We start from the raw sequence: 14,740 nt of genomic DNA on the forward strand, positions 1-14,740 counted from the left end.
ACCTTATAGTCCATACTTCTTTAACTTACCGGCAAGAATACTGTGGGAGACTGTATCAAAAGCTTTGCTAAAGTCAAGGAATAACACATCCACTGCTTTCCCCTCATCCACAGACCCAGTTATCTCGTCATAGAAGGTCATTAGGTTAGTCAGGCATGACTTGCCCTTGGTGAATCCAGGCTGACTCTTCCTGATCACTTTCCTTTCCTCTCCTTTAAGTGCTTCCCGGGCAGCGGGACTCGGGAGCAGCCGCTGCTGCAGCTCCCACTGCCGCAGGGGGAGGAAGCGGCCAATGGCCAAGCTCGGTGGCTGCGGCTCTGGCGCCTGGGCTCGAACTCCCCGAGCCCGGGCCTGCTGCGGGGACCCAGCAGCGCGCACGCTGCGCCCAGCCCCTGGCCAGTCGCGTCTGGGCTGCTGCCCAGCTGGTGCAATCCCGCGTTGGCCCCGGGGCGGAGGCATCGGCAGCCCAGGCCCGTTCGTTCCCCTGCGGGACCCGAGCGGGACGGGGGGGCTGGGGCCTGCTGCCCCCACTCCAGGGCCGCTTCGGGATAGCACCAGCTGAGCAGCAGCCCAGACGCGACTGGCCAGGGGCTGGGCGCAGCGTGCGCGCTGCTAGGTCCCCGCAGCAGGCCCGGGCTCGGGCCTGGGCACCAGAGCTGCAGCCGCCGAGCGCCATGGCCGCTTCCTCCCCCTGCGGCAGTGGGAGCTGCAGCAGCGGCTGCTCCCGAGTCCCGCTGCCCAGGGGCGGAGAACAGCTGCCGCCTGGCCCCACGGGCCGCCCCCCTCCTCTCCTTACCACCCGACTGAGTCCTGCCTGCTCGGGGCCAGGCCGGACTCTCACTCACCCTGGCCCCGCGCTCCCCCTGCGTCTCCCAGGCCTCCCTCCAGCACTTGTGGAGGAAGGATGTTTTTTTGTTTTTTTGCCCCGCCCCCACCCCCCTCCCCCGGCATCCCGATATTTGACTTGGGTGATCTGGTCACCCTAGCCCCAGTTAAACTGAGATGAGCTTGGAGGCGGGCTACCGCCAGCCCTTCAGTGACCTCCCTCCTCCGGGGTGAGTGAGGGAGTGTTACAAGGACGCAGAAACCTAGTGGCAGTTGCACCAGTACCAAATAAAAATATTAATCTCCCTGTTCCTACTGTTTATACATCCAATGATTGCATTAGCTACAGCATCACACTGGGAGCACATGCTCAGCTGATCATTCACCAAGAACCACACGTTTTTTTCAGAGTCAGTGCTATCCAGGATGGATGGAAATGGTAGAATTGTCATTAATAATGCAGAAAAGGCAGTATTCATTAAATATTTCTCTTCTGCATTTGGGAAAAACCCAGATGATATAGCCATATCACATGATGATGATGAAACACTTTTCATTCCAACGGTCCTTTCTGGCTTCAGGCAGGAAAGAAAACATGGCACATCCATTTCAGTCATAAATACGGTTCCATCACTGGCCATCATGAGGCTGAACACAGCATTGTACCTAGAAAGAAAGTCTCTTAAACTCCCTCTCAAAACACTCCTGTTTGCTGCTTGCAAGTTTGCCACACAACTGACTTTCATCCTGAGCTTCGATGCTTAGTTACACTCTCTCACTAAGAGAGCAATTAAACACTCAGACTTCAAAGAGCAGGGCTGATCAAAGGCCCAATGGTCACAGCCACATGGCCTGAGATAAAAACAAACCTGTCTTACCCCAAGTGCACAACCCATATGCATAGAACAAACAGAACAATAACAAACTGACCCAATCTCACTATCTCCAAGCACAAGATCCTTAGCTATACACTCTGAAACTCCCATATTTGCCTGTTTGCTCCTCAGTCAGGTTCCGAACACACCACGTTCTAGTGTGTGAATCATATCTGCATTCTCTCTGCTTTACCCCACCCCCTCCCTTTATGCCATTCATGTGGGCCAGGCTCTGTTTTTGGGAACATTTCAGACTTAATTATAGACACAGTTGTATCACCAAAGCTTAGATTCAGAATTCCACGGGACAGCGTGCAGTAGCGGATTTGTATAAACATGCCCTTGAACAATGTTAGGAGTATGGCCTAGGTTTGGTGTACAGATTCCAGAAAAACAAAAATCACAGGCTGTGACTAAAGCCATGTAAATTGAATCTGATCAAGAATTGAGCACTTATAACCTTTGAGATAATTCTCAGCAACAAGACTATGAAGCGAACAGATTTTTATGTCTGTCCTATTCTACTCTCTCTGTGTGAGACCTCTGGAATTGTTAAACTTTTGTTGAGGACAGAAATTCAAATGGTTTTAACCTCAGGCTAAAGCTGTACTTGGACTGGTTCCAAAGATACATTATAATAACCAGGGTAGAAGGAGACAAAGCAGTCTTCAACGCTATTTATAAGTGTGTTCAGGGACTGCAGGTTTCAGAGAAGTAACTACTCACCTATGCTGTGTTCTAACGCCTTACAATCACAACTGACATGTTAAAGCATTTACTGTACATCTGATGCTTGGCTGATGGGTGCTTATAAAGGAAAAAGCCTCTGTATGTCAAGGGTTACTAGCAGGAACAAAAATTCAGCATAAATTCATTCTTTTCAGCTGCAGCAAAATTTCTCCCCAATGAGACCTGATCTGAACAATAGCAACATCTGAAGCCTTAAATTAGTTAATGTTATAAAGCTCTATCAAGACTAAAGAGCATTTTACGTTTTTGGTGGTTTCTGATGGATTTTTTTCCCCACTATAACAAAAAAGTTTTAAAATGAGTTTGTGTTAACCTATTCTGGAATAAATGCTACTTCTTACTAATTATTTGGCAGGTTTCTTTCTCCACAAAATTTAGTAGACTGGACATATTCTCTAACTTTGGGCCTGATCCAAAGCCTATTGAATTTAATGGGAGTCTTTGTACTGATTTCAATGGTCTTTGGATCAGGCCCATTCCTTGACAGCCTTTTCTCATATTTTAAATCTGTATGGTGTCCACCTCTGCAAGCTCATTGAGTCCAGCAACAGTACTGGTGAGGAAATAAATGTAGAAGGCTGGGCTTACTACACTGGGGGAACAGGGATAGCTCAGTGGTTTGAGCATTGGCCTGCTAAACCCAGGGTTGTGAGTTCAATCCTTGAGGGAGCCACTTAAGGATCTGGGGTAAAATCAGTACTTGGTCCTGCTAGTGAAGGCAGGGGGCTGGACTCAATGACCTTTAAGGTCCCTTCCAGCTCTAGGAGATAGGATATCTCTATTAACTACTAGATTTGAAACATGGAATGAGATTTAATAATATTTACTGGAGTGAAGGACAGAAAGCTGTCCTGGGATTTCCTAGCTTTTGTCAACTTCAATCAGACCCTCAATACTATTTTAATGACAGAAAGCAAAATCAAAACACAGCAAGAAAGGTTACTGGTGATGTGAGTTGTTTAAAAGACATCTAGACATGCCAGCTGTGAAAAAGCTGTGTGATCCCTGAAGCCTAAAGTGAAAAGTAATCTATAGACTATGACACACTCATACCATAACGACAGGTACATTATATAGCTTAGTCAACCAGTCCAGCTTTCTCTTTGCTGATACCAGGAAACCATTATGATATCTCTACAATGGTGCTACACAGCCACTGGTCCATCCCATCATGAATATCTGTAATCACACTGACAGCATTCAGATCTTATAATGTGTGCATGTCCCCATTTACTTATATGGGTCATAGTACTCTAGTGTCTGAGCAAGCAAAACTCCCATTACAGTTTATGTAGAAGTTTGCAGGATTACGCCTTAAATTAACAATTAGCAGGTGAGGCAATGTGGCCATTGTAGTTAACTTTTGTGCTCATTTGCCAACAACAAGATTGAATTAAAACCAATTAATCTGTGGTTTTGTTAAGTAAGAGAAAATGTTGAGTGTCAGTGTCTCTCTTAAATTTTAAAAAATGGCCTGAAATTTCACAATATCCACATAATGGGACAGAGAGATGGGGCTTTAGTTTGACATTTTATCTAGAGGCAGAGCAGCTCCCAGTGCTGGACTGTCTGGAGGTAAGTCTACTTCTAAGTAAGCACAGTGATACATGATATTCTTAGGTTCACTGTCTGTCTACGCACACAGACTTAGCCAAATATTAGCAATTAAGAGGATTTTTTAAACTATAAAATCTATTATAAATTGTAGCAATGCAAAACTCATTCACAACCAAGTCCCTGCACTTTATACACCCACTTTTGTGGTTTAATAAAGTCTATTACCTAATCTACTTGTTTGATTTCATCAGGATTGTAGCAGTAGTTCTGTACAACCTACAAAACTCAGGGCACTGAGCACCTTACAAAATCAAGCCTCTAGTGTCACACTGTATACACACATACAAAGCACCTTATTAAACTGACATATTGTACGTGCTCATAATGAAATGAATGAACATAGAAGATGTGAAGGAGGGAATAGAACCAAAGCCCTCAGGCTTCCTCGGTAAATGTTCTATTTAACAAGTTAAAGGCAATGTTCTACCATCTCCAGACAGCATGAGACTCCTTTTCACCTGCAATTCTTTACAACAAATGATCATAAACATCAAAATGCTATAGTGCTTTCTATTAAATCTCTTATAAGTGCTCACAGCAATGGAAAACAAAGGCCTGAATTTCCGTAGAGGCTATTTGACTTATGTTGGGTTTCAATAAATAATAACAACAAAAAAGAATTATTTGCATTTCTGTAGCACTTCCACCCCAAAATCTCCAAGCTTATTACAAGCAGTAATATATTAAGGTATCTGGAGCCCAATATGGAGAGAGCAACCTGAGTTAATCTATCAAAATAATCCCACTCAGATTGCTCTCTTTAACCCTATGCTGCTATTGGCAAACTGGGCTTCAGAGCAAATGTGTGTCTCCTATCTCCTTAGGACTAGACTGATTATATGGGGTCATCTGACAGTAAAGGATGATGCACAGCTGTCTACTTCAGGGTTGTGACGGTACCTTGCATAAGGCGTTATGGGAATATGACATAACTGGAATATATTTTGTGCTGCCTGTGCCATGTAACATATCTCTGTAAAGGTTATGGTCTACTATATCTATTCATTGTATTTGTACACATATATCATTTTGTACTTGAGGTTAAGAATATTGTCTGTATACTTGCTTGATTTCAAAGTAAGCTTTGTGAGGCATTTGGTCAGCTTCTTTAGGAAGGAATTCGCAAGGTTAAGTACCTGATCAGGAAGCACTTGGGGAACAATGCATCTTGGAATGCTCCAATCCACATAAGAAGTCTTCCTGTAGACATACAAGATACCATGTGGACAATGGCTTCTGTCTGTAAAGACTGAGTCATGCATGGACATGTGACTTGCCCAGGTGACTCCAGAACGCCATCTCAGAACTGGATTTGCATAGAAATGAGGAGGGGGGGTCTCCACCCACAAGAGAAAGTCTATTTAAACCCAAGAGAGACCCCTCCATTTGGTCTTCAGCTGGCTAAAGAAGGAGCCTCTCCACCCCCCAGGATACTTGAAGGAACCTGGAACAAAGGACAGTAACTACAGAGGGTGTGAGTGATTGCTGGACCCAGGCTAAAAGGAGATTAGTCTGTAAAAGGGAGCATTTTGGAACTGGTGAGGATCTTATCTGTATTCAGTTTGATTAGACATAGATTTGCGCATTTTTATTTTATTTTGCTTGGTGACTTACTTTGTTCTGTCTGTTACTACTTGGAACCACTTAAATCCTACTTTCTGTATTTAATAAAATCACTTTTTACTTATTAATTAACTCAGAGTATGTATTAATACCTGGGGGAGCAAACAACTGTGCATATCTCTCTATCAGTGTTATAGAGGGCGAACAATTTATGAGTTTACCCTGCATAAGCTTTATACAGGGTAAAACGGGTTTATTTGGGTTTAGAACCCAATGGGAGTTGGGCATCTGAGTGCTAAAGATAAGCACACTTCTGTGAGCTGTTTTCAGGTAAACCTGCAGCTTTGGGGCAAGTAATTCAGACCCTGGGTCTGTGTTGGGGCAGACGGGAGTGTCTGGCTCAGCAAGACAGGGTGCTGGAGTCCTGAGCTGGCAGGGAAAACAGGAGCAGAGGTAGTCTTTGCACATCAGGTGGCAGCTCCCAGGGGATCCAACCCTTCACACGGGTGCACAGGGAATCATCGTGCCTCAGGGAAAAGAATGCTTCTTACAACTGAACCAACTACCAAAGTCCTTTGTGGATACAGCTTATTCTTCTGCCCTCCTTTGGCCAGTGCATTGTGGGACAGAACTCTGCCCCTGTCTCCTTACCACCCCTTAGGAGTGCGAAGTCCTTCCAGGGCAGTTGGGAGGAAGCAGTCCTGCACTCTCCAAAGCACAGCAGCTGCAATTCTACTTGTCCCTTTGTGGGCTGCCCTTTCCCTTCTCCGCCCCCTCCATCTTGCTGAATAAGGGCCAGGCAGATTCTAGGCTTCAGTAAATACCTTCAAGAGCAGTAATGTGGTTTATCAGGTATCCCTCTCACAGGATTTCTCTGCCATTCAAATTCCATACAGCCACGAACAACTATTTAGCATGTATTTCCTAGATCAACAATGACAACCAGTGATGTACCAAAATGAAATTTAATCTCTGTAGAGCTCCTGACTTAAAAAAAAAGATGGGTCTGGGCTTGAACCTCTTATCCAAATATAGCAGAACTTGGTGGTGGGGTTTGGGCTTTAGACCCAAACCTTGATCCCAGTTTTGAAGCTCTGAGCTACCGCTAATTAAAACAAAACAGGCCTGTGAGGTGCTTGTGTCCCCTAAAAGTTAAACAGCCACATGGGAGTTGGTGAGCTTCTTTCCATTGACTCCTATGCAGTAAAATCTCTCCCTAAATCATCGTTTGCCAAAAGATTCCTAAAAACCCCGAGGATCCAATCTCCTCTTGCTGATGTAGGTGTAGATCCAGTGATGTTACAGCTGATTTACACTGACTAAGTGAAAGGAGAACCTCTTTCAAGACAAATTGCAGCAGAACAATCTATCCTAAGAGCAGCCATGCAAAAGGAATAACTTTAAATTGAACACTGCACTTGTGTTTCCTAGAGACTCTCTTGGTACGCTGGATTGGGCAGCATAGCCATTAGTCATTGCAGACACATAACCAAACTGTTCTGCTATCTGTTCTGCCAATGGGGAGAGCCTTGAGATTCCACTATCAGAGCTATTAGAAAACTGAAATCAGATCGCTGAGGAGAGTTTAAATTGATTTGCCTAGGTAGAAGACCCAATAAAAGTCTATCAGGTTAGTAATGAGTTTCTTTTATGCAAACTCAGAACATTCTGTGTGGTTTCCTTGTTGGGGTCAGAATAAGTTTATTCCAATGGGAATTCTCCTAATCAGATCAGGAGGAGAACGAACCTACTGGCAAATCTGGTTACTGTGGTTTCAGGGGCTGGCTGTATTGATTTTTGAGGAATGTTTTTATCTCTTGACATGGAGGTTTTAATGCAGGAGGCATAAAGGACTGAAAATGCACTTCCTTTTTCAATACTTTAAAAGTGCAAGCATAGATAGTTTTTCTCTGAGCCATTTCACAAGAAGAACAGTGCTTTACAAATATTTTTAACTGCAAGGAACATAAATTAGTACCCAGAATGCTACCTTGGTTGCATCTTGGAGGAGATATGGCTAGAGCTGGCAAGGAAATGGACTTCCAGTTCTTTGAAAAATGTTGAGTTCTTGGAAACTCAAGCAGGGAGAACTGGAAGTCCTGGCACAGTCAGGGAACTATGATGTGATTGGAATAACAGAGACTTGGTGGGATAACTCACATGACTGGAGTACTGTCATGGATGGATATAAACTGTTCAGGAAGGACAGGCAGGGCAGAAAAGGTGGGGGAGTTGCGTTGTATGTAAGAGAGGAGTATGACTGCTCAGAGCTCCGGTATGATACTGCAGAAAAACCTGAGAGTCTCTGGATAAAGTTGAGAAGTGGGAGCAACAAGGGTGATGTCGTGGTTGGAGTCTGCTATAGACCACCAGACCAGGGGGATGAGGTGGACGAGGCTTTCTTCTGGCAACTAGCAGAAGTTGCTAGATCGCAGGCCCTGGTTCTCATGGGAGACTTTAATCACCCTGATATCTGCTGGGAGAGCAATACAGCGGTGCACAGGCAATCCAAGAAATTTTTGGAAAGCGTAGGGGACAATTTCCTGGTGCAAGTGCTGGAGGAACCAACTAGGGGCAAAGCTTTTCTTGACCTGCTGCTCACAAACAGGGAAGAACTAGTAGGGGAAGCAAAAGTGGATGGGAACCTGGGAGGCAGTGACCATGAGATGGTCGAGTTCAGGATCCTGACACAAGGAAGAAAGGAGAGCAGCAGAATATGGACCCTGGACTTCAGAAAAGCAGACTTTGACTCCCTCAGGGAACAGATGGGCAGGATCCCCTGGGAGAATAACATGAAGGGCAAAGGGGTCCAGGAGAGCTGGCTGTATTTTAAAGAATCCTTATTGAGGTTGCAGGAACAAACCATCCCGATGTGTAGAAAGAATAGTAAATATGGCAGGCGACCAGCTTGGCTAAACAGTGAAATCCTTGCTGATCTTAAACGCAAAAAAGAGGCTTATAAGAAGTGGAAGATTGGACAAATGACCAGGGAGGAGTATAAAAATATTGCTCAGGCGTGCAGGAGTGAAATCAGGAAGGCCAAATCACACTTGGAGTTGCAGTTAGCAAGAGATGTTAAGAGTAACAAGAAGGGTTTCTTCAGGTATGTTAGCAACAAGAAGAAAATCAAGGAAAGTGTGGGCCCCTTACTGAATGAGGGAGGCAACCTAGTGACCGAGGATGTGGAAAAAGCTAATGTACTCAATGATTTTTTTGCCTCTGTCTTCACGCACAAGGTCAGCTCCCAGATTGCTGCACTGGGCAGTACAGCATGGGGAGAAGGTGACCAGCCCTCTGTGGAGAAAGAAGTGGTTCGGGACTATTTAGAAAAACTGGACGTGCACAAGTCCATGGGGCCGGATGCGCTGCATCCGAGGGTGCTAAAGGAGTTGGCGGGTGAGATTGCAGAGCCATTAGCCATTATTTTTGAAAACTCATGGCGATCGGGGGAGGTCCCAGATGACTGGAAAAAGGCTAATGTAGTGCCCATCTTTAAAAAAGGGAAGAAGGAGGATCCGGGGAACTACAGGCCAGTCAGCCTCACCTCAGTCCCTGGAAAAATTATGGAGCAGGTCCTCAAGGAATCAATTATGAAACATTTAGAGGAAAGGAAAGTGATCAGGAACAGTCAGCATGGATTCACGAAGGGGAAGTCGTGCCTGACTAACCTAATTGCCTTCTATGATGAGATAACTGGCTCTGTGGATGAGGGGAAAGCAGTGGATGTGTTATTTCTTGACTTTAGCAAAGCTTTTGATACTGTCTCCCACAGTATTCTTGCCACCAAGTTAAAGAAGTATGGGCTGGATGAATGGACTGTAAGGTGGATAGAAAGCTGGCTAGATCGTCGGGCTCAACGGGTAGTGATCAATGGCTCCATGTCTAGTTGGCAGCCGGTTTCAAGTGGAGTGCCCCAAGGGTCGGTCCTGGGGCCGGTTTTGTTTAATATCTTTATTAATGATCTGGAGGATGGTGTGGACTGCACTCTCAGCAAGTTTGCAGATGACACTAAACTAGGAGGCGTGGTAGATACACTAGAGGGTAGGGATCAGATACAGAGGGACCTAGACAAATTAGAGGATTGGGCAGAAAAAAAACCTGATGAGGTTCAACAAGGACAAGTGCAGAGTCCTGCACTTAGGACGGAAGAATCCCATGCACTGCTACAGACTAGGGACCGAATGGCTAGGTAGCAGTTCTGCTGAAAAGGACCTAGGGGTCACAGTGGACGAGAAGCTGGATATGAGTCAACAGTGTGCTCTTGTTGCCAAGAAGGCTAACGGCATTTTGGGCTGTATAAGTAGGGGCATTGCCAGCAGATCGAGGAACGTGATCGTTCCCCTTTATTCAACATTGGTGAGGCCTCATCTGGAATACTGTGTCCAGTTTTGGGCCCCACACTACAAGAAGGATGTGGAAAAATTGGAAAGAGTCCAGCGGAGGGCAACAAAAATGATTAGGGGTCTGGGGCACATGACTTATGAGGAGAGGCTGAGAGAACTGGGATTGTTTAGTCTCCAGAAGAGAAGAATGAGGGGGGATTTGATAGCAGCCTTCAACTACCTGAAGGGGGGTTCCAAAGAGGATGGAGCTCGGCTGTTCTCAGTGGTGGCAGATGACAGAACAAGGAGCAATGGTCTCAAGTTGCGGTGGGGGAGGTCCAGGTTGGATATCAGGAAAAACTATTTCACTAGGAGGGTGGTGAAACACTGGAATGCGTTACCTAGGGAGGTGGTGGAGTCTCCTTCCTTGGAGGTTTTTAAGGCCCGGCTTGACAAAGCCCTGGCTGGGATGATTTAGCTGGGAATTGGTCCTGCTTTGAGCAGGGGGTTGGACTAGATGACCTCTTGAGGTCCCTTCCAACTCTGATATTCTATGATTCTATGATTCTATGAAAACTTTTCATCCCAAATTGGAACAAAAATAAAAAAAAATGGCTGTTTTTGTGGAACTGAAAGTCTGTAATATTTTGTTTCAGAAACATCAAAATGTTCCTGCAATGGGAATGTTTTGGTGTTTCTGAAAAGCAACACAGGGTCTTCAGTAGTTCCTAGCTCTCAGATGAGCACCTAGCAACTATAATCCACCTACCTATATCTGCCAGGGACAATCAAAAATTCTAGCTAGTACAACAGCAGCCCACCTCCTGTGTGGGGCCTGGAAGCCATAAGTAAATCATACCAAAGCTGTATCCACTCCATTAGCTCCCTGTTTGCTCCTGGGTCACATGCAAGGTCCTGATAATGGTTAATCCACAACTGTCCTGGTTATCCTATAACAACTGCCTGTGCGGGGCTTCTTGCACCTTCCTATGAAGAACCTGTAACTGGTCACTCTTGGTGACATGATATCGTACCAGCAAGTCTGATTAAGTATGTCAATCCCTTTGTTCCTATGAGTTCAGGCTACCTCAGAGGTGACCAAAACTACCTTCAGTGAGAGACCAAACCAGTTTGACTCAGTGAAGATGCAGAAACTATCAGTGCCTGGAATGCAATTCCTGGGAACTGGAGTAAGGCACCCTCAATGAAACCCCTGGGGCTAGAGAAAATTAGCATGAGCCCAAGTGTGACTTTTTAGCATACACTGCACTGTAAACCCAAGTCTATGGGAACCACATGTGAGCATCCACACTGCACTAGAAACCTGGGTTTACAATTGCTGGACCTGGGTCTCACAATCATGCTAATGTATTCATATTGCTCTATGCAGACCTTCTGACTCAGGTCTATGGCTTGAGCTGCATCCACACCGCAAAATGATAGGGCTTGGACCCGAGTCTAGGGTTGAACTTTCTAATTGCACAAAACCGAACACCCTAGCCCCCCCACTCACTAAATTCCCCCTCCCTCGGTGGCTCAATCTCCTGCACCCTCACTCACTTTCACTGGGCTGGGGCAGGAGGTTGGGGGAGGCTGGGGGTGCAGGCTCTGGGGTGGGGGCTGAGAATGAGGTATTTGGGGTGTAGTAGGGGGCTCCAGGCTGTGGGGTGGGGCCGAGAGATTCAGAGTGTGGGAGAGTGCTGCGGATTGAGGCAGGGGGTTGGGGTGTGGGCTCTGGGCTGGGGCTGGGGATAAGGGGTTTGGGGTGCAGGAGGGGGCTCCAGGCTCGGGCTGGGGGATTCAGAGTGCGGAAGGGGCTGCGGATTGAAGCAGAGGGGTGGCGTGCAGGAGGGCGTGAGGGCTCTGGGGTGGGGCCGGGGATGAGGGGTTCAGGGTATGGGAGGTGGCTCTGGGCTGGGGCAGGCGGTGGAGTCTGGGAGGGGTATGGGCTCTGGGCTGGGGCCAGGGATGAAGGATTTGGGGTGCAGGAGGGGGCTCCAGGTTTGGGGGGGCTCAGGGCTGGGGTAGCAGGTTGGGGCTCGGGGTTGGGGCGCAGGCTTACCTGCAGTGGCTCCCAGTCAGCGGCACAGCGGGAGGCTAAGGCGGGCTTCCTGCCTGTCCTGGCACCACAGACTGCACTGCACCCTGAAAATGGCCAGCAGCGGGCCTGGCTCCTAGGCAGAGGCGCGCAGGCGGCTCTGCGCGCTGCTCTCACCTGCAGGCACCGCCCCTCAGCTCCCATTGGCTGGAAACTGGGCAATGGGTTGGGGAGCCTGTGCTCGGGGTGGGGGAAGCACATGGAGCCCTGTGGCCCCCCTGCCTAGAAGCCAGACCTGCTGGCTGCTTCTGGGTCACAGCACGGTGCCAGAACAGGTAGGGACTAGCCTGCCTTAGCCCGGCACCACCTCTGACCGGACTTTTAACGGCCCAGTCGACAGTGCTGACGGGAGCTGCCAGGGTCCCTTTTCGACTGGGTGTTCCAGTTGAAAACCGGACACCTGGTCACCCTACTCGAGTCACAGTGGGACATGGGCTCTGACTACGCACCCTTGGCAGGGTCCTAGGACCAAGTCCTGCATGCTAGCTGACCTGCATCAGACTGATTTATGTGAGTATGGAACCTGAGTCACAGCCTGGACCTAGTGTGCAGGGTAGACATACCTTTACAGGGCCTGGTGACAGAGCCTCCTTTTTTCAGTAGAATCCCTGCAAAAACTGAAAAACGAAGATGAAGACAGAGTGAGAGAGGGAGGAGCATAAAGTATGAGAGAGAAAGAGACCTCCCCATCCCCAGATAGATATATGATTAAGCATAGGATGGCAGAATCAGAGTCTTTCTCAAATAATTCATGCTGATTGGCACTCAACAGTATCTAGGAAAGCATGATAGATAGAAGAGGCAGTGAAACATTTCCCATAAATTAATACTTGTAAAGAAGTAAAACTGATGTGAGACCAACCAAATCTGAACATTCGCCATGTGACAGTAAAAAACTGTTGGGGAGATATAAATCTGATAGAATAATATTCTTTTTTGCAACACAGCCCTAAATGAAAGGAAAGTGAAGAATGTAGAAGAATGTACTTTTTGGACATTGACTGTATAATTTGCTGAAATGAATAAAACAGTAATAGCACAGTGAAGGAAATAGCACTGTTAAAAATACCTCAGCTTCACAGCTCCCACAGCAGTAACAGAATCTGTTGTTCAAATTATTCCTAGCGTGAAAAATAGTTTCTGGAAATTGTATGGGTTTAAGAAGGTGAAAAGCACAAATGTAGATTTTAAAAAACAACAACATTCCATCAGATAAAACAAAGCTCTAAAGCTGCTTTGTTGTTGTTGTTTTGAAACAACCAATCAACTTTAATCCTTAGTTTACGTGTAATTCTAACATGATTCATTTTATTTTCCAGTCAACACGAAGTTCAAGAAAGAAAACAAATTTTGCCCATATGACAGTTTATTATATTATTTTCTTAACTGTTATTGTGACCAGTACCAGAAGCAGCATTGTTAACTCTCATTATTTTATTTTAAGTTTCATAATATTTGGTGTTTCTCTTAAAGTTCTAGTTCTTGGAGTCATGTAATGACAAGATCTTAGTTTTCCTATTTTTTAAAAAGCCTGTTTTTCATTCTTATAGTTGCAGAGAAAAGCTTGAAAATGTGTCCCCAAAGGATCAAAAAAACCAGAAGGGAAAGAAGCAGAACTCAACACAGATTGTTATACTTGGGGCTGGCGATTCTGTGGCACGTTTCTAGGCTGCCATTGAAATGTGATCTTTCTAGTGTTACGGATTCACACAAACCTGGGCTAAATTCCAAGCTGATTTCCAGTTTCTTATGGTCACTCAAATTAGTTTTACTCCAACGTCTCATAAGCTTTATTACACCTTGACCTAAATACACTAACAAATGTTAGCAAGGTCTCAATGAGGTCTCCCCGGACATCTAGTGCCACACTGGGGGGAAACATTTCAGGAGCAGACTGTGTTCGCATAGACACACCTACTCTGCCTAGGTGTGTATCATGATGAAGCTGCTTTGCCAAAATGATCCATTTTGGCTGGTTTTGGGTTACAAATCACTTGGCTCATGAGACAGCTCATGGTGTCCGACACCATCAGGTGGTCCAGAGACATTTATATGGAACACATCACAGGACACCATCAATACCAAATTGAGTAACCGAGACCGCAGATCAGGGAAATAACCCACTTCCTTCCCTGAAGAACCAAGGGACGCACCCCACCCATGTACTTATTCGCTACACCGATACTGACTTGGACTCTTAATAAATTCCATGCATGGCGTACCTGAGCCCACTTATCCATTGATGCTCTAAAAACTCCCGCACCCCAACCTGGGTCTATGCTGGTTATGTGATCTGTATGTATCTCTTCATCCTTGTAACAGATACCTGTAATCCCTCATAACTCAAGCTGGACCCCAGATGTACAGTACCTTCCCTCTTAACTTGTATACATTTAATTTTAAACATTTAACTTCAATAAAAAAATTAAATTTGAATGCAGGGGTAATGAAATGATGTTATCCTTATTGTGAGAGTACAGGGCATCTGAACTGTTCCTTGCATCCTCTGATTGAGGGGTCACCCTAAATATAATCTCACGTGCTAAACTGGGAGTAGGGATGCCAAATCTTGGTGAAGATGAGTGTGGGTGGGGTCAGGTGTTCCTATTAGGTGGTGTGGATGTTGTTTAAACAGACCTAGACACCATTTGACCTGTTCCTCTCCAGTGTTTAATGACAGCGCTGACAAC

The 14,740-nt window shown here is 45.9% G+C and overlaps 1 protein-coding gene across 11 annotated transcripts in view; it reads right to left on the bottom strand.

Annotated features, from left to right (window-relative positions):
• Positions 1-14,740, bottom strand: part of LOC101946279 (leucine-rich repeat and fibronectin type III domain-containing protein 1-like protein) — a 226,402-nt gene that overhangs the window by 49,645 nt on the left and 162,017 nt on the right. For 2 of the 11 annotated variants that reach the window (XM_005311123.5, XM_005311122.5), the window contains one exon: positions 12,614-12,667. The exons of the other annotated variants lie outside the window; for them this stretch is intronic. The gene's annotated coding sequence lies outside the window, so the exon portion shown is untranslated. The remainder of the gene's footprint in view (positions 1-12,613; positions 12,668-14,740) is intronic. 11 annotated transcript variants of the gene reach the window in all.

This window comes from Chrysemys picta, chromosome 17 (genome assembly GCF_011386835.1).
Source record: "Chrysemys picta bellii isolate R12L10 chromosome 17, ASM1138683v2, whole genome shotgun sequence".
Lineage (NCBI taxonomy): Eukaryota > Metazoa > Chordata > Testudines > Emydidae > Chrysemys > Chrysemys picta.